Genomic DNA, 23760 nt, shown 5'->3' with positions numbered 1-23760 from the left:
CGCTGTCCATATAGAGCCAGCCCAGGGTAAAGCGCCCTCCATTTTCCAAAGCATTTAGGCTGAGGAAAAAGTAAGGTCTTTTTTATTTTTTCTCTTCTCCTTGGCGTGAGGGAGTAGATCGTTTTATGTGTCATGATCTAAAGCCCCTACGGCAGTACCAATGGGTGACATCAGTCTGGGCTTATTGTGTTGATTTTGGGTGTGGGGAGTAACTAGAGAATGCCCCCCCTCAACTAATAGGGTAGTTGCATATTAAGTCACTTCCAGTGTAGTGTACTGTTGTACAGCTTTGCAGAGAACCACACTAGAACAAAGCGTTTGTGCTAAAGGATTTCTAGAGATGTCGCAATGTCTAGGGCTCGAGATTACATTAGGAAGCCTAGGTAATAAAATAAAAAAATGGACCCAATTAGCCTGCCAAACCAAGACATCCACATGCTGCGTCCTCAATTGGGTAGGTCTTGAAGGCATTGTGGGTTTTGGGTAGAATATCAGCATTTTGGACAGGTAAATTGCCTAGTGTTTCACCGAAAGCTTATCCCATCCCGCTGGAGTTCAGTGACTGTTCGCTGACATGGCTTTGAATTCTTGAAATTAAAAGTATACATTTATCATTTAATGCTATTTGGGTATCTTGATTCAGTGGCTGAAGGACACCACCTTCCCTGGTTAATACTGACCTACCAGCCACATTAAGGGAGTAGCTTCAATATATACTTTACGTTCTAAGTAACCATTTGATGTAAATGCACTATACCTGCAACTCCTTTGTTAACACTGCCTTAATTCCTTTCCACCCACAGAAATTGACTAAACCCCAGTGTAAGGAAATGCCTCCTTGGCATGGTTACCCCCTGACTTTTTACCTTTGCTGATGCTAAGTTATGATTCGAAAGTGTGCGGAGGCCTGCTAATCAGGCCCCAGCACCAGTGTTCTTTCCCTAACCTGTACTTTTGTTTCCACAATTGGCACACCCTGGCATCCAGGTAAGTCCCTTGTAACTGGTACCCCTGGTACCAAGGGCCCTGATGCCAGGGAAGGTCTCAAAGGGCGCAGCAAGTCTTATGCCACCCTGGGGACCCCTCACTCAGCGCACACACACTGCTTGCCAGCTTGTGTGTGCTAGTGGGGATAAAAAGACTTAAGTTGACATGGCACTCCCCTCAGGGTTCCATGCCAACCTCGCACTGTCTACAGGTATAGATAAGTCACCCCTCTAGCAGGCCTTACAGCCCTAAGGCAGGGTGCACTATACCATAGGTGAGGGCATAAGTGCATGATCAATATGCCCCTACAGTGTCTAAGCAAAACCTTAGACATTGTAAGTGCGGGGTAGCCATAAGAGTATATGGTCTGGGAGTCTGTCATGCACAAACTCCACAGCACCATAATGGCTACACTGAAAACTGAAGTTTGGTATCAAACTTCTCGGCACAATAAATGCACACCGATGCCAGTGTACATTTTATTGTATCGGGCACCTTAGAGGTGCCCCCTGAAACCTTAACCGACTACCCATGTAGGCTGACTGGGTTTAGCAGCCTACCACACTCCAGACATATTGCTGGCCACATGGGGAGAGTGCCTTTGTGTCACTGTGGCTAGTAACAAAGCCTGTATTGGGTGGAGATGCTTATCACCTTCCCCCTGCAGAAACTATAATACCTAGCGGTGAGCCTCAAAGGCTCACCCCCTTTGTTAGAGCACCCCAGGGCACTCCAGCTAGTAGAGTTGCCCGCCCCCTCCGGCCACGGCCCCACTTTTGGCAGCAAGGCCGGAGGAGATAATGAGAAAAACAAGGAGTCACTGGACAGTCAGGACAGCCCCTAAGGTGTCCTGAGCCGAGGTGACTCTGACTTTTAGAAATCCTCCATCTTGCAGATGGAGGATTCCCCCAATAGGATTAGGGATGTGCCCCCCTCCCCTCAGGGAGGAGGCACAAAGAGGGTGTAGCCACCCTCAGGGCTAGTAGCCATTGGCTACTAACCTCCCAGACCTAAACACACCCCTAAATTCAGTATTTAGGGGCTCCCCAGAACCTAGGAACTCCGATTCCTGCAACCTAAGAACAGGACTGCTGAACTGAAAAACCTGCAGTGAAGACGGAGACACCAACTGCTTTGGCCCCAGCTCTACCAGCCTGTCTCCCCACTTCTAAAGACACCGCTCCAGAGGTGCATTCCCAAGGTCCATCAACCTCTGAAGCCTCAAAGGACTACCCTGCATCTAGAAGGACCAAGAACTCCCAGGACAGCGGCTCTGTTTTGCAAAGACTGCAACGCCGGAAGCGTGAGACTTTGCACTCTGCACCCGACGCCCCCGTCTCGACTTGTGGAGAACAAACACCACAGGGAGGACTCCCCGGCGACTACGAGACCGTGAGTAGCCAGAGTTGAGCCCCCACAGCGACGCCTGCAGAGGGAATCCCGAGGCTCCCCCTGACCGCGACTGCCTGCTTCAAAGACCTGACACCTGGTAGACTGCATCCGCAGCCCCCAGGACCTGAAGGATCCGACCCCCAGTGCAGGAGCGACCCCCAGGTGGCCCTCTCCCTTGCCCAGGTGGTGGCTACCCCGATGAGCCCACCCCTTGCCTGCCTGCATCGCTGAAGAGACCCCATTGGTCTCCCATTGATTCCTATTGCGAACCAGATGCTTGTTTGCACACTGCACCCGGCTGCCCCCGTGCCGCTGGTGGTGTACTTTCTGTGTTGACTTGAAGTATTACTTGTAAATCTTGAACCTGTTGTTCTTAAAATAAACTAAGAAAATATATTTTTCTATACAAAAACCTATTGGCCTGGAATTGAGTGTGTTCCTCGTTTATTGCCTGTGTGTACAACAAATGCTTAACGCTACCCTCTGATAAGCCTACTGCTCTACCACAAAATAGAGCATTAGAATTATCTCTTTTTTGCCACTATCTTACCTCTAAGATGCTATTTCTTACTTTGAAATAGTACATACAGAGCCAACTTCCTACATTGGTGGATCAGCGGTGGGGTACAAGACTGCATTTGCTGGACTACTCCGCTAATATATGATAACACGACTAAATTCCAAAAATTGTCATTAGAAACTGATTTTTGAAATTTGAGCTATTTTTCTAAATTACTAAAAGTCCTGCTAGGGCCTTGTGTTAGTCCCTATTAGCATTTCTTTTAGAGTTTAAAAGTTTTGTAAAAGTTTGAATTAAGTTCTAGAGATAGTTTTAGATTCTTAAAACGTATTCCAACTTCTAAAAACATAATGTCTAATGTAGAAGAGAACGTGATGGAACTTGACGTCACCCCTTACCTGAATCTTAGGATGTCATTTAAGGTCTCTCTGCAAAACAAAAAAGATTAAGACTGGTTCAAACCCTACCAAAATACAGCACCAGGAGCTTTTGGCAGAGTTTGCAAAGAACAACCCCTCTGAGGATGACCACCCAGGGGGGAAGCTAGTGAATTGGAGGAAATCCTACCTCCAATCCTAGTTAGGGAGGCCTGGGCTCCTCAAACCCTGGTTCCAAATGTGATAGTCAGAGATACTGGTTCTCTCACAGGAGGGTCCAGCGACTCTGGAATCACTGAGGCTGTCCTCAGTGAAGATGACCTACTGTTAGCCAGGATGGCCAAAAGATAGTCTTTAGAGAGACTGCTCCTAGCCATAGAAAAGGGAAAGACCAGATGGGGTTTGGTCCCATCCATGGTGGCAGCAACATAAATAGGGTCAGAGATTCTCCTGACATGTTGAAAATCCCTAAAGGGATTGTAACTAAATATGAAGATGGTGATGACATCAAATGGTTCACAGCTTTTGAGAGGGCGTGTGCAACCAGAAAAGTAAACAGATCTCACTGGGGTGCTCCTTTGGGAAATGTTCACTGGAAAGTGTAGGGATAGACTCCTCACACTCTCTGGAAAAGATGCAGAATCCTATGACCAAATGAAGGCTACCCTGATTGAGGGCTTTGGATACTCCACTGAGGAGTATAGAATTAGGTTCAGGGGGGCTCAAAAATCCTCAAGCCAGACCTGGGTTGATTTTGTTGACTACTCAGTGAAAACACTTGATGGTTGGATTCAAGGCAGTGGTGTAAATGATTATGATGGGCTGTACAATTTATTTGTGAAAGAACACTTGTTAAGTAATTGTTTCAATGAAAAACTGCATCAGCATCTGGTAGACCTAGGACCAATTTCTCCCCAAGAATTGGGAAAGAAGGCAGACCATTGGGTCAAGACTAGGGTGACCAAGACTTCCACAGGGGGTGACCAAAGGGGGTCACAAACTCCCCCAGGGGGAAGAGTGTTAAAACATCCAACGGGAAAAATAGTAGCGTCCTCTACAGGGCCCCAAAAAACTGCTTAGGAGGGTGGGCCCAGAGCCTCTTCACAATCCAATTTTGGGCACAAGGGTAAAAACTTTGATCCCAAAAAGGCCTGGTGTCGTAGCTGTAATCAGCCTGGACACCACACTGGGGAGAAGGCCTGTCCCAAGAAAGGTTCCACTTCTAACTCTACTCCAGCTAACACTGGAATGGCCAGTCTCCAAGTGGGATCAACAGTGTACCCAGGGCAAATCAGGGCTCACACTGAAGCTACCCTAGTCTCTGAGGGTGGGGTGGATTTAGCCACACTGGCTGCCTGGCCCCCTAATATGCCAAAATGCAGGCAGCAACTCTTAATAGGCAAAGTGTAGAAGGCCTGAGGGATACAATTGCCAGTGTCATCATGGTGACAGAGAAATTGGTTTCCCCTGGTCAATACCTGGCTGGACAAACTTATCCAGTCACCAACACTGACAATCAGACTAAAGTACATCCCATGGCTATGGTAACTTTAGAGTGGGGAGGGGTCAATGGCCTGAAACAGGTGGTGGTCTCCTCAAATATCCCTGTAAACTGTTTGCTTGGAAATGACCTGGAGTCCTCAGCATGGGCTAAGGTAGAACTCAAAACTTAGTGTAGTTGCCCGGCCACGGCCCCCACTTTTGGCAGCAAGGCCGGAGGAGATAATGAGAAAAACAAGGAGTCACTGGACAGTCAGGACAGCCCCTAAGGTGTCCTGAGCCGAGGTGACTCTGACTTTTAGAAATCCTCCATCTTGCAGATGGAGGATTCCCCCAATAGGATTAGGGATGTGCCCCCTTCCCCTCAGGGAGGAGGCACAAAGAGGGAGTAGCCACCCTCAGGGCTAGTAGCCATTGGCTACTAACCCCCAGACCTAAACACACCCATAAATTCAGTATTTAGGGGCTCCCCATAACCTAGGAACTCAGATTTCTGCAACCTAAGAGGACTGCTGAACTGAAAAACCTGCAGAGAAGACGGAGACACCAACTGCTTTGGCCCCAGCTCTACCGGCCTGTCTCCTCACTTCTAAAGACACTGCTCCAGTGACGCGTTCCCAGGGTCCAGCAACCTCTGAAGCTTCAGAGGACTACCCTGCATCTAGAAGGACCAAGAACTCCTGAGGACAGTGGCTCTGTTCTGCAAAGACTGCAACTTTGCAACAAAGAAGCAACTTTGAAACAACACATGTCTCCCGCCGGAAGCGTGAGACTTTGCACTCTGCACCTGAGGCCCCTGGCTCGACTTGTGGAGAACAAACACCACAGAGAGGACTCCCCAGCGACTACGAGACCGTGAGTAGCCAGAGTTGACCCCCCCCCTGACCCCCCACAGCGACGCCTGCAGAGGGAATCCCGAGGTTCCCCCTGACTGCAATTGCCTGCTTCAAAGACCCGACACCTGGTAAAGACTCTGCATCCGCAGCCCCCAGGACCTGAAGGATCCGACCTCCAGTGCAGGAGCGACCCCCAGGTGGCCCTCTCCCTTGCCCAGGTGGTGGCTACCCCGAGAAGCCCCCCGCCCCCTTGCCTGCCTGCATCGCTGAAGAGACCCCTTGGTCTCCCATTGATTCCTATTGCGAACCCGACGCTTGTTTGCACACTGCACCCGGCTGCCCGCGTGCCGCTGAGTTGACTTGTGTTCCCCAGTGCCCTACAAAACCCCCCTGGTCTGCCCTCCGAAGACGCGGGTACTTACCTGATGGCAGACTGGAACCGGGGCACCCCCTTCTCCATTGAAGCCTATGTGTTTTGGGCACCACTTTGACCTCTGCACCTGACCGGCCCTGAGCTGCTGGTGTGGTAACTTTGGGGTTGCTCTGAACCCCCAACGGTGGGCTACCTTGGACCCAAACTTGAACCCCGTAGGTGGTTTACTTACCTGCAACAACTAACAAACACTTACCTCCCCCAGGAACTGTTGAAAATTGCAGTGTCTAGTTTTAAAATAGCTATATGTCATTTATGTGAAAACTGTATATGCTATTTTGCTAATTCAAAGTTCCTACATGAAATACCTTTCATTTGAAGTATTACCTGTAAATCTTGAACCTGTGGTTCTTAAAATAAACTAAAAATATATTTTTCTATACAAAAACCTACTGGCCTGGAATTGTCTCTGAGTGTGTGTTCCTCATTTATTGCCTGTGTGTGTACAACAAATGCTTAACACTACCCTCTGATAAGCCTTATGCTCGACCACACTACCACAAAATAGAGCATTGGAATTCTCTTTTTGCCACTATCTTACCTCTAAGGGGAACCCTTGGACTCTGCATGCTATTTCTTACTTTGAAATAGTACATACAGAGCCAACTTCCTACGCCCAGTGAACATCTTTCAACAGTACGGTTCAGATGCCATCAGATCACCTTCAAAGTATCTGGTATCAAGCAGTCCATGAAATTAGACTGCTGTTCCTGCAACAAAAACTGCAGTGGTCTCCAAGCGGGACATTTTGTTGGTGCTGAGTTTGACTATTCCTCACTTCAAAAATCTCGTCTAGGAACTGCTCAAATAGTCATCCTTGAACAGGGGAAATGTCAGTGAGGCTTGTGATTGGCACTTTATAGATTGCATATACCCAGGGCTTGAAAAATCATACAAATGTTACTAGACCTGCAGGTCAAGAAACTTTAATCTACTCGACCTAACTGTAATGTACTTGACCTGTAAACAGGTCTCAAATTGTTTGATCCTAGGCAAATAGTATATAGTTGCCTTTTTCTTAATTCTCACATGATTGCACCTTGAAATATGCAAGATCAACATTTCTGCAGTACAAAACAAACCTTGACTAAAGTTTGCTGCATGCTTCACAAGAATCTAGCCCACATAACCTATGACTTCTTCTAGTTTACTAACATTGTAATCAGAGTAGGAGTGTTTCTCACTTTGTTTAAATACTCAGTTTTAATAAATTCTATTACTAAACTATGATGGGGTAACATATTGTCATCTACACGCACACTAACTTTCCAAGAAGTGTTCAAAAACCTCTCCATTAACTTGCTGCTTTACTTATAAAACTGTCTAGTGTATTAACAATCTCTGAAAATTGGGTTTCAGAAAACCTTTCCTTTGCACATCAACATGTAAAGTATTCTGGATTGTTTTCATCCTATTAAAATATTTGTTTCATCACACAAATATAAAAAAGGGCTTTCACAACTACTGAAATATATTTTGAAATGTTTGCACAGTTTAGTCATTTAAATGTTGTGTGTTACGAAAAACCTGACACCCTATATCATTTTATTTTACATTCTAAGCAGCAGGTCACACATTTCACCTTACAAAGTCCTGGTACTCTGCAGTCAGAAGGAAAATTTAATTGTAAGAAAAACTGACTTTTGACCTCTGTGAACACAGAGCAAACAAGAACAAGATTTAAAGGCATCTTTTATTGCCCCTCCACTTTTTCAACTGAACAGAACGCCTGTTCAGTGTCCACTCCTAAAATTAGCTCAACCTAATCAAATAAGACTCGCCAATGCAAGTGATCGAGTGGATTTTTCGAGCCCTTCCTATACCTCCCCCTCAGGAATGATTTACTGATTGCAGAGGCACCCAAAGGGGTGCCCACTGAATAGAACACCCCATCTGAACCAAAGAATCTCTAACATACTTGATCCAAGGGAGACTGTCTGAACCAGCAGTTCTAAAGGCTTCCTTCAACCCTTCAGTGTAGGACTTGAGCTCTGGTGTGGACCAAATGTGTTTTCAGGAAAGGATAGGCTTAACTCAGATCGCCTTTGAAATTAGCCGAAGGCCCATGCCCATCCTGAGTGGTAACAATGGTGTACTGGTTGGGAGTGCTGTTAGTTGATGTAGAAACCTATTCTCCACTGCAAGGGGTCTGCCCAAGTCCTTTTTGCCCCCACAACTCTACTCCTTAAAGAGCTGAACCTAGTGCCTACTGTTAGTAATTTTGAATCCCAGGGGGTGGAAAAGTGATGTTTGTAGCGTTCCAATTAAGGCAGCTGTGTTTTGCAACAATTTTAATCTGCACTTGTGTATAACAATGCCTAAGTGCTCTGTGAGTACCAACCCAAGTTACTCTAAATATATGCTCATCCTCCAGAGGGACTCCTAATAGCTTGGAATTAGGTCTTGAAGTGGGGTAGGGGTTTAAAACCATGGGGCATATTTATACTCCGTTTGTGCCGGAATTGCGTCGTTTTTTTTAACGCAATTTCGACGCAAAACTAACTCCATATTTATACTTTGGCGTTAGACGCGTCTAGCGCCAAAGTCCATGGAGTTTGCGTCATTTTTTAGCGTGGACACCTACTTTGCGTTAATGAGATGCAAGGTAGGCATTCACGTCTAAAAAATCAACTCCGAGGCATGTGCGTCGGATTTATACTCCCGGGCAAAATTCACGCCCGGGAGTGGGCAGGTCAAAAAAAATGACGTACGGCCGCTTTTTAGCGCCTGCAAAAGGCAGGCGTTAAGGGACCTGTGGGCTCTGAAGGAGCCCAGAGGTGCCCTCCCATGCCCCCAGGGACCCCCCCTGTCACCCTTGCCCACCCCAGGAGGACACCCAAGGCTGGAGGGACCCATCCCAGGGACATTAAGGTAAGTGTTTTTTTTTGTGGCATAGGGGGGCCTGATTTGTGCCCCCCTACATGCCACTATGCCCATTGACCATGCCCAGGGGACAGATGTCCCCTGGGCATGGCCATTGGGCAAGGGGGCATGACTCCTGTCTTTGCTAAGACAGGAGTCATTTCTATGGGGGTTGGGAGTGAAAAAAAATGGCGCAAATCGGGTTGAGGCGAAAAAATTGCCTCAACCTGACTTGCCCCATTTCTTGACGCCCAAGCCCCATATCCCCCTACGCCGGCGCTGCCTGGTGTACGTCGTTTTTTTCCACGCACACCAGGCAGCGCCGGCGGCTAACGCCGGCTAACGTCATTGATTAAATACGGCGCCCGCATGGTGCTTCAGAATGGCGTTAGCCGGCGCTAATTTTTTTGACGCAAAACTGCGTTAGCGCAGTTTTGCGTCAAAAAGTATAAATATGGCCCCATGTACTTCGTCTTAGCTACATTAATTTCCATACCCTTCTGGTTGCAAACAAATCTCAAAGCAATGTAAGGTTTTCTGCAGCCCCTCTGGGGATTTCGATAAAGTATCCTCTACAAACATTAAGGTCGAAGCCTTAGTGTTGGCCAAAAAGGGGTCTCTCCATCACATTGATTCAAAAATATTAAATTAACATAAATCGTAATGAGGGTATGGGCCGGGGTACACCCCGCTCACTCCTCTACTGACATGGAATGCTTCTGTCATTGCACCCATTTGACCGTAGTGAACTCGTGCATAGTTATTACTATGGAACGCCCATATCAGCCAAGACCCTCCAAAGTGATGGCCTTGGGACCAGATCAATTGCCGATCGCAAGTCAACCAATGCGACAGTCGGCCACCCCCCAAGACCGTTTTCCCAAAAATAAGCTGTAGTCTAAAGACTTGGTCCACCATGCTGTATCTTTCTGAAAACCTGCCTGCAGAGGGGATAATACTACTTTCTCGCCCATCCAGGCAAGTAACTGATCCAGGAGGATTCTGCTAAACTTGCGCTCAGTCAATAAGACTAAAAGGCGGATAATTGCATGGGTCTAGAGGAAGCCCTTTTGTGTGACTAGGAATTATCTCGGCCCCTTCCCATGTTGGTGGGATTGATGCCCCTAGCAAGAAAGATTGAAACCAGGGATACTCAAAGTACAGCCTGGGGGCTGCATGCAGCCCTCCTGACCTTTAGTTGGGGCCCCCTGGTAAACAGCAGTACTGGGCTGCTGTTCACCTGACAAAGCAAGAACATTCAGAAAGTTGCGAAATGGGCATATTTAATTTACATGTTAACCAAATAGCCTAGACAACTTATTAGGAACACCTTTAGTTCTAAAGATCTCTTGCACTAAACATTTAAAAACATGATACACTTTTTTGAAGTTTGCAGAGTTTATTTTACTAACATGCATGAGCATTTTACCTTCCTAGATCGGATTATATCGCTGCATTGAGAGGCATTAATTAGAAGTGATAGTTTTCAAACATGATCTTGAAAACATTCACGCCATCCCTATTCTGAAAACAATGCCATCAGTCAACTAAGAAGGTTTTGTACAGCACACATCCCGCACTTGTGTATTTCAAGGGGCTTTTATATGTGATAATGAAGGAAAAAGGAGACTAGGTAAAAGTAATCAATTGCTAGGATCACACATTTTGCTCAAATGGGAAGTCAGGGCTGATTTTGCAGTTCAGCCACCAGATGAGTTTCGCTTTCCCTCATGTTTTGTTGTCCACACCATGCATCTGCTTTGCACCCCCTACACCTTCCTTTCATCACCCTGCTGGCATTGGTGTGGCCCTCCAGCATGCCCCAGATAGTATTTTGTGGCCCCCAGGGAAATGTTTGCGAGTACCCATGATTTAAACCGTATTGAAATAAGGGGTCGAAACATCAGGTTCACACTGAAAAAGGTCCCCTGGGATTTTGTCAAGCCCTAATGCTTTGTTTGGGACTATCTTGGAGATTGCGAATCTCATTTCAGTCAGTGAGATTGGAGCAGTCTCTCCTGTGACCCTTTCTCTACGCTCCACTACTTGGTTACAACCCCCCCCAAGAAGTGGGAGAATACACAACACCATTCACAGAATATAAAGTGGGAAAGTGGGCAAACCAATCTGTTGCAGGGATATTTACCTAAATCTGATGGTAATCGTCCTTCCTTCCCGATGCAACCAAATTCTAAAAAAACATGCCGGTCACCTACCCTTACAGCATCAAGCAGGTTCTCCCATTTCCCACTTTTGTTTTGAAATTCTACTTTCCTATATTATCCCCTCTGTCCAGATGTTGTATGGCAGACATATGGGCAATCCTAGCCATCTTGCATGCTTTTATACCAAGCATGGCAGGATTTTCTCCTGACTGACCTTTTAGTAGCCAGATAGAAATATTATTTCAGCTGTGCAAAAAGTGTATTATGGATGGTGCTAACTTCATTTTGATGGACCCCCTGGTCCACAAGCCAGTCCTTTGCCTGGAGTTCCCCTACTCCACATGCGGCAAGTGGATATACTTCCCAATCTGTTCCTTTAACCTGACCATAGTAGACCCCTTGGCTATGTCTGTTGCTGGACATATGAAAGCTATGGCCAAAGAGCTCATCTATACTTACCCTTTCACTCGCCGCAGGGAGCTCAACATCTAGAACCAGTGCATTATGATCAATCAGTCCTATCCAATATTGCCAGGCCCTTACGTCCACCAAAATAGTCAATAAGGCTGCTACCTGGTACTCGGTGAATGTATGCGTTCCTTATCGGACAGGGTCCTGCCATTGCCGGCATACAATCTCTAGTTCAATGTTGGGTCATTCACCTGGAGTGCCTGAGTGGTCCACCTCTTAATTGGAGCAGTCCCTGAATTAGGGTTAGACCAGGTGCTATCATCCTGAGTAAGTGATATTGTAATGGCATCCATGGGTTCAAACTGACCGTTGAACTTCCTTCCCACAGGCTTCAACACTCCCACCGGGGCAGTTGCCATATGTGAATTCAATAGCTCAATGGTTGGGGAAACAATGCGAGTCCTCCTACCTTCTTCACACACATACACACACACACACACTACCTTTGCCCCCCCCAACACACATACACTACCTCCTTTTTCCCCTTCCCCCGAGCCAGCTAGCTATTGCTATTTCTTGGGCCTTACAGCTGAGGGCAGTGCTCACCCAGGTTAGTAGGCCACCTGATGGTCTGTCCCTGCCTTTTGTGACTTCTACTTGTGAGTGTACTCAGAATGGGAAACCAACTTAGTAGACCATGTTTCTTGAAGGAGACAAATTGATAGTGAATCTGCAAATTCCAGAGACTTGACTTAAGGTAACCCAGCTATATTCCAAAACAGTTTTAACATGGGTGCTAGGGTCACAGAAACAAGCATTTGTGATGCAGTGTGTCTCACATGTGTTCCAGTTAGAGCTATTGGTGTTGTAAATTCTTAACTGGATGTTTTTTGCTACATAAATTGAAAACAAACATTAGTTGTCATACGTGAGCCAATTCAAAGTGCCATGGCTGCCATAAGCATGAGGTTGAAGGAGAGACAAAAGGAAAAAAAGTTTGCTCACTTATCTGTGTAACAGGGTCAGTCTGCAAGGCGGTAATCTCCCCAAGGATGGACAAATGTAAAGCATTTATCAATGATAAAGGATTTTTGAAAGGCAAGCCCATGAATGAGTGAAAGTGATGGATGTGTGGTGGATGTGGTTAAACGCCCACAATATTTAAAACCGATCAAAGCACTTGCACACTCAACCTAAAAAGGAGGTGGTGTCGTCAGTTGGAACACATCCTCATAAGTATTGGAACGTAAATGCCAGAAACAAGTGTTAAAAACTGATATCAGAGAAATGGTGATATAAGCCCTACTACTAACAGGCATAATCTTGCAGCCACACGGGTCGCAATGCACTTGCATATATAGAAGATACCGCAGCAAACACAGTGAAATCCACAAAACGTGCATGGAAGATTGTAAGGTTCATGGCATTTATTGGTGTGAAAAGTGTAGAAGTATCCACAGCAACATCCAACACAGGTTTTGTCACCTGTGTGTCTTTTCCAAGGCTGTGAAGTAGGCACAATTTGCAAGGATTACATAATTGAACAATCAATGAGGATTGTGTCAGGGATACAAACAGTAAATTTTTTGGTCGCATGCAAGAAATTAGCTGTGATTACAAACAAAAGAACAATTGGTTCTTACAGTACTCACAACATAAACCATGTAGAGTACACCAAAATTGAGGATGTTGAAAGTATTGGAACAATGGGCCCACAGACTAGTAAACCTTACAAAGGAGAGTTAGAAGACGGACGAGGAAGCCACCGCTAAATACAAGAAATATGCAACAAATATAATGTGTGTGCTATATAAGGTTGTGCTGAGAAACAAAAGATGTCAGACCTCCGTGATGCAGAGAGAACAATAGGACTATTGCACCTAGACCGCTCTTCCTCAGGCTCTTTTGTTTGTAGTACTTCCTCCGAATTCGTGAATCCACTGCTGTTTCTCTGCATTTAGGTTGCCCTTGCAAGGAAGTCGTTTTAATTGCTTTCCAGGGCTGGATCTGTTCAATGCTGTACTTGTAGCATTTATTTGGTATGACTTACTGAGCCCTAATTATTTGCTCTTGTATGTCATACCTGGTTTTAACTTGCTGGGCGTATCGGACGGGGTGTAATTCCAGTCCATTCTTGGACTCCATCAGTTTCTGGGGTGCAGTTAGAGGTGCAGTTAGGTATGTATCCACTGCAGTAACCGTGCTTTATTTCTGGATTAAGACTTGGAATTTACTACTTTAATCTCTGCTGATTGTGTCTCTTCTGTGTGAAGGATGGATTTAATAGTGGACTTGCAATACCTGCGTGACAAATTGGAAATGGGCCCAAGTAGTCACCAACAACTTTTCTGTTTGGGACTTAGGCTAGAGCACAACTCCTAGATTAATCTGGTTTCCCCCAACCTCCTGTACACTTACATTGTGTGACCAGCAGTGTACCCAATGAATCAAACTGTAATGCATTTACAAACTAATACGATGAATTGCATCATTTGAATATGTAGTACATAAACTTGATAAACATTGTTTTAGACCAGTATAGATACAGATCTAAAGTTAGTAGCATACTGAATCTATAGGGGTTCAGTTTAAAACCATTATAACTAAATGGCACTGAAGGGAATATTCGTTAGTCAGTAGAAACGCAAAACACCAGGTTTTGCTGCACTTCTAGGTCCAGATGTATCAAAGGGTTTTACCCATTCGGTGTCTATGGGAAAATGTGTTCATACATATGGCCCTTACTGCTTTGGCTCTCTCAGTGGTCAAACAATATAAATGCAGTTCCCCACCTCTAAGCACTTTACTGTGATGGACCATCCAGCGTTGACTCATAACCACAGCTTCCCCCGCACCCTTGCGCCACTGCATGGTCTCCTGAGTACTAGGCCCATCTTCTACTCCTGTTTTGGAAGCAAGGCCCACATCATATGGCTTCAGCTTACTGTTCACTTTGTTTCTGCATAGTGGCCAGCGGGTTCACCACAACTGAACTCTACGCGGGAACTCGCTCCAGAATAAGTGGCACAACAATGTTATTCTTTACTGAAGGGGGAGACGGTTGGGGTGGGGCGCAGAGCTTTGCTTTCTTACTGATCTGGTAGCACACATTTGCAATAAAGCTCCCAGGGTGTAAAGATGCCTCCTGAATCCATGAACTCTTAAACACTGCACAAACACTCCTGCTCTTAGATTTACCTTTGGATGACCTAACAAGTATGCATGTAGGAGCTGTGTCCCTTCAGATGAAAGGATCTGGGCCATATCATGAACATGTTCAATGCCCCTGCCCTGTAGAAAGAGGTTCACAAGCGGTTTTAGCTAAACTGCACAGCTTTTAGCGCATACATTATTTAATACAATGTGGGAGTTGGTGTATGAGATGTATACAGCACAATTCAGAAACACGAAAAGGCAGCCACTGCTCTGTGCTTCCTAGTATTTGCTGCAGATGGTGCAGTTTGAGTAACAACTGGTGCACAAACCCAATCTGAGTCTGCACACCAACTTTCATTCTTATTGCCTGCACGTCAAAACCAAGCTGTGAACTTATGGTGCTAAAACTAGGCCTGACACTTGGAAAGGTCACCTGTACAAACCACAGTAACTGCGTTTAATAGAAACGTATTAATTCGTGCTTGTTCCTTGTCTCAGTGTGGAAAAGGCAATCGAATAGTGAACGTTGCAAAGAACACAAAGGTACAGTGCCTTGGACAGGTGTCACACAAGCCTGGCAGAAGCACTGTTCTTGCATGCTCCCAAAAAACAGACATACCTACCTGATCGTGAACAATAAATGCTTAGAGGGCCTGCGCTGGAAGACACGATCCAGCAAAGTAAAATAAACTTCATTTACTTTGTGAATTGCACCTGCAAATGGCCCAAGACATACTGCAGGCAATGGCCCTTCTTTACTGCCTTAATATATAGACTTTCGTGACCATGAACTGTGCTGTTGCATGAAGAGCAGCAAACAGTATACTTATTAATTTCTTAGTAAGCTTCTGCCCTGTGACCAGTTAGAGCATGAACATGCCAAGATCGGACTGTAAAAATACATATATTAGTCCAGGTCTGTCTTGACATCCTCAGGCAAATAACAAAACAGGGTGACACTGGCTAGCAATAATTGAGCTCTCAACTATATTTATATACCGTGTGCAGGAAGTAAATAAATTCTCTCAGCCTTAGTCTGCTATTTGTCCAAAGAACAGAGATGTTGGAAGGTGTGTTAGATGCCCACCATTAACCTGTTATCTGCTACAACCAAATCTTTATGTGCAGTAAAGCTGTCTCCATTCATGCACATAATCTATGTGGGGTGAGAATGGACTGCTGGAAAGAGAGAATATAGGAAGGGAGTTCAGAGAAATAATGAAGTCGTTTGAAAAAGCAAATTCAATAAAAGGGTTCAAAGAAGGGACTGATAAGTGTAAAAGAATGTAGGAATAATTGACAACAGGAGTGAGTGATGGACAAGAAGGAAACACAAGGAATTCTCTTCATAAGGGCTGGGGAAACACCATCCCTGTGATAGTGTACATTGAAAAAAATAATAAACAAGGAAGAACTTTATTTCTAAAAATAAACAGTTATAACCAGAGATATTTACATATTTTTTACCATATTTGAAAAAATCAATCTGAAATCACAATAGAAAGGGCAAACAGGAAAGTCTGCGAATATGCGAAAAATAGCAATCCACACTTCGAGCACAACTGCACCAGTGCCATATAGTTGAAAAACGATTCCAATAACAGAAGAATCCATCCTACGTTTACTTAGAAGCACCAGAACGCGCCAGAATCTCCATAAATATTGCATGCAGATATAACACCAAGGTGCAGACTTATGGAAAGTGGCGCTGCTCCGAGTGCAGCGCCACTTTCCCTGCGCCCCTTAGCACCTCCCTACTGCCACCATGTGTGCGCCGTATTTAAAATATGGTGCAGGGTAGGGGGCAACAGAGTAATTTTTAATGACTCTATTGATGTACTCAGCAGGAGTAGTGCCAAACTGTTAGTGCTATTCCTACAGAGTACTTAGGGGTCCATTCTAAAGAATGGAAACCCCCTTTTAACGCCTGCTCTTGAGCAGGCGTTATAAGTGCCGTAGTAAATGGCTCAAGGAAATCCCATAGATTTCCTTGCACCATTTTACCGGCTCCCCTAATGGGGGAACGCCCCCTTTGCATACAATATGCCTGGCGCTGGCATAATGTAGCGCAAAGGGTTACAGGGTGACGCAATGCATGCATTGCGCCACCCTGTAAATACGGCGCGTGGGGATTTTGGCTTCGTTGGGCCACATTAACATCAATATAAATTACATTAATGTGGTGCTAGGGGCCTATGAATAAGCCCCCAAATTTGCACAGTTATCAAGATGAGGCTCCCAAATGAGCAGCACATCAGTGCCCCCACCAATGAAACGGCAATACCAACAGCACAACTCTTTCCCTCACTAGTAGACAATCAAAAGTAATTGAACCTGCCAGATCATCCTTCCCCAGCACCAAAACCATATTATGCCACGCAATGTCCCACGCAGTCCAACGCTCCTCACTCCTACCATGTACCCACCATAACAAAACCGTCATCCTGCATCTGTGTGCTCAGCGCCACTCCAAAGCTATATTAGTGGGGGGAAATGATAGTCCTCACAGTCAACTGAACTCCTGAAACCATTTGCCCTCTTGTAACTGCGCTAAAGCAAGAGTCGGCAATGGGAGGTCTAACTGGCCGAACAATGACGACAGTTCATTGTGAAATGTCTGGGTCCTATGAATCTCTCCACCCTTCATGCCCCCAAATGCCACAGAAGTTGAGACACATGCGTACTGTTTGCCGCCATTAAAACAATGGGAACATCACTACACAACAGAGCGATATTTCATACAGATCAGACCTGATGATGCCTGAGAAGTATCACCCTGGTCAGTAAGATATCCCAGAAGCCTGGGACATGGCAGTTGAGTGTTGACACTCAACAGATGGAAACTTACCACTGGAATGCCGATAAGATCCAATAAGCGTGCTGCAGATCTTCTGAACTCACAGATTAAGCTACATGAAGAACCAGATCGTGGTTGCTCGTTCTCATTCTTCACTGTTGCCTCTTGCAGTACCTTCTTGCTTATTTCTGGTTTTAGGCCTCATCTTGTTCATGTGTGGCATTGGTATATTCCAGTACCCTCCTCCCCTAAGTCCTCATTTTACAGAGGTATTCACATTCTGAAGACTGGACATTACATTGAATCAGAACTGGTCCTTGCATGGTGTTTTTTTTATTTCCAGAAGGCTCTGATCCCCTCACACGTGTGTTTTGCTAACATGGTTAGTGGGGGACTAAAAAAAAAAAAAAAAACCAAAACACTTTTTTATGGCCACTAAGCTCCCCATGTTAATACAGAGGTTGGGAACAAGTGATTGAAGATGCCCGTGTACCCACAAAGGTATCTTTGCTCTTGGGCTGAGGTAATCTGCGAGGCCCCACTAAGCACGCTCTGACTCAAGACTCTTTGATGAATGATAACTGGTGGGGCATTCCAGAATAGTCTTGTACCATAAGCTCTGAAAAGCGGATGGATGTAGTCTCTTCTGGCCTTTAAAGAAAAGGAGCAGGACAACATAAAATGCATTACAGATTCTATCCACGCCCCCGAACTCGCATCTGCAGGTGGGTAAACTACTGCCTCCTTTTTTCCAAGAACTAGTGTAAAGTTTCACCGTTAGACCGCCTAATCTAAATCTGAAGTATAGAGATCTTTCTAAGCCTGGATAGAGCGTATACAACTATGGCTCAAATTTAGGAATGGGTTTAAGAATCTGGTGCTGGCTTCTTTTTTCCCTTCCAAATGGTTAAAGTTGTAAAGCCCAAACTTCTCCTTTACCATCTGCCCACTATCCACAGTCATCCTTTACAATTTAATGTCTATCAGAGGAGTACCACGGTAGTTTTACTAGCTTGGCCTGCAACTACACTTCCAGCAGAGTATCCAAATAATTCTTCAACTCAGGGTTTCTCCATATTCTTATTCAGTATTGGAGGGGGGCGTAACTTTACATGCTGTTCAACAGAATTAAGGCCCAACTCATGCTTCAGGGCATCCATTGGGTTCACCAGGCCATGTAGAAATAGCTGACGTAGAAACTGATTCTCTGCCCTTATAAAAACTCTTGGCCTTTGTATAGCCCTACCGCTCTTCTCCATAGAGGCCTACCACAGTGGCTTGCGCTCAATATGCTTCAAGTTTAGTGGGCATAGTTTTAGCAAAACTGAGGACTCCACCGGCATACTTGCTCAGCGTGGCCTCGCTTTTTAATAAGTGGACCGACCAAGTTTGCTATGAGTCAAACCTCACTCCAAGGTACTCATAATGTTCCACACGATCTAGAGGAATTACATACATTTTAAAAGCATTCCTTAGTGTAGTAGTGATCCTAAACATCATGTATTTTGTTTTTGAGGTGTTAATCTGTAACTTCTTTGTGACGCAATAACCTTCAAATGCCTTAAGGAGTTTGTGCATGGCCAGCCCAATGCGTGACAGGAGCCCCGCACCGTCAACAAAAATCAAGATTGCCATTTTTTGGCCGCTGCAGACTGGCACATCGAGATTTAGTGCCTTCAGGTAGCTGACTTCGTTGATAAAGATGTTAAAGCTGGAGCGAAGGCACAGCCTTGCCTGATCCCCCAACACTGATATCGAAACTGGCAGTTACTTCTCCTCTCAGGTCATGTCTGACTGATGACGTCTTATAAGTATAAAGGAGTTTAATTGGTGATACCAGTTGTTCTGGGCAACCGATGATAACAATGTTTGCCAGAGCAACTCACGGTTGACAGTGTCAAAGGCCGCTTTCAAATTGATAAACGTCAAGTACAATCTTGAATTTTTGATTTAGGTGTATTTAATGCCAACAATAAATTGCTGCATTGCTTGATTGATTGATCCTTGGCCTCTTCTAAAGGCTGCTGGTGAGGCGTTGATGGTCCCATTGTCACGCATTCAATTATCTAGGCGAATATGGAGGAGTTTCTCATAGACTTTCCCTACTGCGTCAAGCAGGGAAATTGGTCACTATTGGGATTTTTTTGTGGGCCTTTCTTAGGAAGTTGAACAATTATGGCAGTTTTCCATGAGACCAGTACGATCCCCTGGTATCAAACAGCATTATAGACAGAAGCCAGAAGCTATACGGTCAGTTCGAAATATGTCCGCTGACATCCCATCAGGACCAGGGTCTTGTTTTGCCCACTCCCCACCCCTAAAAACTACCCCCAACCCTGCCCCACTTACCTGACCGCACCCTCTCCCGATCCACCATAAAAATACCAAACATCCCCCACCCGCCCCTAAAAAAAATAGCCCAACCCCGACCCCAAGCCCTTTATCCACCCCCACCCCTAAAAACTACCCCCAACCCTGGGTGACCCCCACCCTAAGCCCCACCCTTAAAAAAAAATCCCAAAAACCACCCCCCCACCGCTCCTAAAAAATAAAAATAGCCCAACCCCTCACCCCCACTCAGCTTGGGAATACTTGTTGAGCAATCTGAGGTGACTCGATTATAAAGGTTATTGCTGCTTGACCCGTTTTCAGTTTCATCCAATTTTTCAAGAATATGTGGCTGCTGATTTTAGAGAGCTTGGACAGAGGTAATCTCAGCATGTTCATGGGACCGGGGAGAAACACAGCATGCCACGATGCTGTTGGACAGATCAATGGCTGGTACGGCATGGTCTTGACTGCAGATTGGAAATAACTCCCGGAACTCAAAAGAGATTGCATGTCCTTTGTTGTAGCAGGTGAATTTTGAGTGAAGGGTTTGCTAAGATTGCAGTCTATGTAGCATCCATGTTCTATTCTATATGGGCTGTTTGATGGTGCCTGATCTTTTGGACCCCATCATGGTAGCAATTATTTTCTCTTTCGGTTTAATTGAAGACTTTGTATGATGATGTTGTTTCTGTCTGCTAATGAAGAAGAGATGACAATAAACTGCTAGGCAGGAATGCACAGAAAGTGTAACCTAGATTGGCTGGGCTTAAATAGTGGATGCTGCTCAGAAGCAGCCAGACAGATGAAAGTGTCAGGGGCAGCTCCTCCGCAATGGCGGAGGGGCATCACCCCACCAGCTAAGAGCCAGGAGATGAAAAATAAAACAATGGTTTACCATCGTTTTATTTTTTTTCTGCTGGAAAAATAAAGCGATAGTTTACTATTGTTTTATTTTTCATCTACTGGCTTAGCCAGCAGTGCAAAGGAAGGGTGGGGCTGGGCCACAGGACGTGGGTGGGGGGATGAGGAGAGAGTGCACCTAAGTGAGCATGTGTGTTTGGCCATCTGTTGTAGGCCAGCCAAACACATATGCACACCTAGGTTTCTCCAACACAGCTGTGTACACAGCTGGGCTGAAGAAACTGCACAGACCACAGAGACCACAGGGTTGTCTCTGAGCAACAGTCCGAATCACTCAGACCAATCCTGATGCTATTTTCATGCTAGGTTTAGCATGAAAGCAGCACCAGGATTGCTGGGGAGCCTGTGCTGGTGTCCCAGTGAATGCTGGGACACCACAACAAGAAGAGCGACGAGCGAGTTGGCAGAAGTCGGCGGAACAGCAGGAAAGGTACGTGTTTTTTTTCCGTTGTCGCCCCCTCACTCCCGCATTGATATTTGCGGTGGTTGCCACTTGAAAATGTAAAAGCAGCATGGCAGCAAACAGAACACTAGACGTACGCAGAGACAGAAATGAACCATGCACAATCATAAATGCAGACCAAGAGCACCTCGGGGTATTTTCCATCAAAAAGGTTTCCGGATCAACTGCAAAGAAGCAGTGAAGATCAATGGAATGGTGGCTACAATAAGACAGTTCTAGTTCCCCACACTCCCACTCACTTTTCAGCCTTGTGGCTCACATGGAGCCCAATAGAAGAAATGTATTGAACAAGTATCTGTGATTGGCACTAAGCTACAAACAAGTTAGTGTATCGCCCTCTGTCACCCTGTGTCTACATGTTGAATTGTGTTGCACACACTGACTATGGCATGATACTAAATAAAATATTATTACTATTTATCTGGTCTGCTCAGATTATTGCAATCAAGGGCATTTTTGTGGGGCTGGGGGAAGTGGGGATTGTGTGTGTTGTGTGCAGAGCTACAGACTTCAGAATAGCCCCCAGTAAGGACACACTACCACCTATCACATAACTGTATATAAAATATAGATAAGGCCATGACGGTTGCACAGAAAATGCTTTTTTTTTTTAAAGAAAATCTCTAGTAATAAACAGAGTCACAAGTTTATTATTACAGTTCAAAGGTCAAATTTTATCACCACAGTCAAGCAAAACTGGCACGAGAAAATCACTTTTTTAACTGGCTCACAGATTGCATGAAACAATTACTTTACAAAGGGAATCAGCTCTTCTATTGGTCATGAAGTCTTGTCAATGTGATTTTACCATACTGCACTAATGTAACCCCTTGCATCCTGGTTTTGTTGAAATACCCTTTGTTAATACAAACATCAATCAAATACTATGACATAAACCATAGATGTAGACGCACAGATTAGAGTATGCTATTTCCTTGGCGGCCCCTCCGTTATGGCGGAGGAGCATCGCCGAAGTGCTGAAAGGCAACAGAATAGTAAAATGATAATAAAACTGTTGTATTATCATTTTATCTTTGTTTCCTCCTTGGCTAGTCTGCTGAGTGTAGGGTGAGGTGTAGCCATCCTCGTCACCAGGGGGAGTCGTGTGCACTCTAAGGCACAGATTTATAATTTTTTATGCAAAACTGCTCTGACGCAGTTTTGCGGCAAAATGTTTAGCGCCGGCTTGCGCCATTCAACAGCACCAGCCGGGAGCCGTATTTATAGAATGGCACAAGCCCGCACTAAGCTTGGTCTAGCGTCTACAAAAAAGATGCTAGCCAGGTGGGGGTGGCGGTAGGGAAGGAGGGGGTAGTATGCCAAAAAATTACATTAGCCTGGTTAGAGGCAAAAAAAATGCCTCTAACCAGACTATTGCCATTTCCTGGCGCACAACCACCAAAAACATGACACCTGTCTTAGGAAAGACAGGAGTTATGCCCACCACCCCAGTAGCCAGCACAGGGGACAAGTGTCCCCTGGGCATGGCCATTGCACCCTATGCCATGCAGGTCGCCATAAGTTAGGGCCCCCGATGGCCCTTAAAACATTTTTTTAAATACTTACCAATACTTACCCTACTTACCTGGGATGGGGTCCCCTATCCTCATGTGTCCCTCTGGTGTGTGAGTTCCTGGGGCTTGGGGAGGGCACCTGTGGACCCATTCCATGGTGTTTAACCATGGAAATGGGTCCACAGGTCCTCTAACGCATGGTCTGACCCAGGCGTTAAATAATGGTGCAAAGGAAGCTTTGCACCAATATTTAGCCCCTCCTCCCACCTGTGCATCATTTTAGCATGAGGGGATAAATATGGGGCTATGGGGACAGCACAATGAGGACTGCACTACCACTGCAAAATGCTCTTCCTCATTCAAATAGTCCACGGGACCTATTAGATCAAAACACACCTTCATTAAAGGGCTTTCCCCTTCACCAAGAGACCCCTTTCCTCCATTCATTATCTTCCATTGCTTCTCGCTTTACCTACATAAAACACATCTTTCCACCCACTAATTCACCTCCCTGTCCAAAGCTGGCCACCAGCATTTCTCCTTCAAATGTCTTTTCAAAAGCGACTGTTCCAAATGGCCCTCATGTGCCAAACGTGTTAATCCCCGTCTCATACACCCCTCTCCTCTCATGAGCATTGTATCTGTTGCATCTTTGATCAATTCACCTTCACCTAACCATGCCATCCCCTTGTCTCTTCCATCCTTCACAAATATTCTTTGCCAGCTCCTAGAAAACATTATCATCCCATACAGCTGCTTCCCATTCCTCCTGTGTGATGGACTCCTATTCACCTTCCAGGGCGTCCTCCCCACTCGCCATCACACATAGCACCTCATTGCCTGTTTGGATTTCACTATCCACACTTAATGGCAACTGCGACAAGCAATCTGCTTGTACGTTTCCCCATCCTGCCACATGTACCATGACATATCACCGTTCCTGAAATCTTGAAAAAAAAACCTGATCAATCTAGCAGAAACGTTGTCATTGTCTCCGCCCCCCCCCCCCCCCCCCCCCGGGTTGCAACACCCTTAACAAAGGTTAAGGGATCTGTACTTAAGGTGAAATGAATTACCCACACATACGTATGGAAA

Source organism: Pleurodeles waltl, chromosome 6 (assembly GCF_031143425.1).
Source record: "Pleurodeles waltl isolate 20211129_DDA chromosome 6, aPleWal1.hap1.20221129, whole genome shotgun sequence".
In the NCBI taxonomy this organism is placed as follows: Eukaryota; Metazoa; Chordata; class Amphibia; order Caudata; family Salamandridae; genus Pleurodeles; species Pleurodeles waltl.
The sequence above is the reverse complement of the archived record's forward strand: the minus strand, read 5'-3'. Positions refer to the sequence as shown.